We start from the raw sequence: 1,716 nt of genomic DNA, 5'->3' as shown, positions 1-1,716 counted from the left end.
AGGCGGGTAGTGAATCACTTTAACTACGAACAATCACGCTTAAGCTACATAATCTTTACTCCCTGGAATGAAGATAAGAAACGCCCTAACCTTTGGAATAAAAATTGATAGAATTAAAATCAACTGGTATAAATACAGATGTAACAAGACAATAAAACACAGAACCTGGCTACCGAACCTGGCTAGGCTGCTGATCAACTGAAAGAAAAAAAAAAGGCAATGCAAAAAATATCCTCAGGTGAGGCTAAAAGACACACAAAAAACATAAAGATAACATGAATTACTTTTTGTATTTTTGCCTGTTTCACCTATAAAGACCTTACATTATAATTTTATAGCTTCAGCCTGCTACAATAGTTTAAAGAGCCTTTAAAAACTTGTCATATGCCATGTCCACAGGGATCTAGTAAAAAAAAAAAATCTGTACTTCGTAATCCAAAAAAAATGTTATTTAACAATTTCATTACCACCAATACTTACTCTTCAAAGACACCAATAACCAGCATGTCATTTGTTACTATTGCAGAATTTAATAGGTTATTAACTTCTGGCATAATCCAAAAGCATAATTAGAATACAATCATTAAGACATGATATAACTTTTTTTAGAAAGCAGAAATATTAACGTCTTTCACCTTGTCAGTAAAACCAAAATTTGAAAATTCTTGTTCTACAGAGTTTCCATATCTAAATTCTTACGATTCTAAACGCGTACGGAGACAAAACATACACTGCATATGTACTTGTAAAATCCTCCTAGCTATCAGATTTTAATTTTAGCGCTAACTGCCAAAAACAACACACCTTTCGACCGAAGCCTAAATTCCGTACACATGACTGTATGTCAATCAACTAAACACAAGGTGCGTTATTATTAGGAAGTTATATAATTTGCACTAACGATTGTTTAAAACGCCTTTCATTAAATGCAGCAGCTTACAACCACTTACAGGCTTCAAAGTTCACCTAGTAAATGATCGGAAACTATTTACGAGAGCAGGATTTTCTTTCAAAGTGGTCACAAGGAAGGAACTGTTTGTTTATTTGTTGAAAGAACGTAACGAGCAGCCGAATACCAGGAGCTGAGTCAGGCGGAGGAACGCTGACTGCATTCCGTCTTCTAAAGGAAAGTGTTCGCCCGGCCGATTTCCCCGACCCGGCCCACAGGGAGTCCCGACCGGGGGGCCGGGGGCGCAGAGGACCGGCGACTCCCAGCCGCGCCCCCTGCAAGTCGGGCCGGGCGGCGGCAGCCCCGCCAAGGTGGGTCCCTCGTCCGGACCGTCTGGACCGAGGGCTGGGTACAGCAAGGCAGCGTTCCTCCAAGGGACAAAGGTTGGGCTCACGCCCTCAGTAGACGGGCTGCGGATCCCGCTGCGTGGGGCAGCCCTTCGAGCAGCCCGAGGTTCCCCAGGGCCCAGCACCGGGCGTGTGGGGTAGGGGACGAGCCCGGCGCCCCTTCCCCGCCGCGCGCCGGGGGGGACTGTTGATGAAGACTTCCCACCGAGCCGCCGGCCGTCCGTCTCTTACCTCTGCGCCTATTGCGGCCGCCGGTTCTGGCTGCCGCAGCCCGCCCCTTTATCCTTGCAAATACCACAGTCCCCCCGGGGACCTTAAAAATACCGGATAAAGAATCCCAGAATTCCCTGTTCCCCAACTCCATATTCCTAAGTCCCCGCCTCCCCCCCGCCTCAGACTCCGGCTTCCTCCCCCGCCCAG

The sequence above is a fragment of the Myotis lucifugus genome, unplaced genomic scaffold (assembly GCF_000147115.1).
Source record: "Myotis lucifugus unplaced genomic scaffold, Myoluc2.0 scaffold_85, whole genome shotgun sequence".
Classification (NCBI taxonomy): domain Eukaryota; kingdom Metazoa; phylum Chordata; class Mammalia; order Chiroptera; family Vespertilionidae; genus Myotis; species Myotis lucifugus.
The sequence above is the reverse complement of the archived record's forward strand: the minus strand, read 5'-3'. Positions refer to the sequence as shown.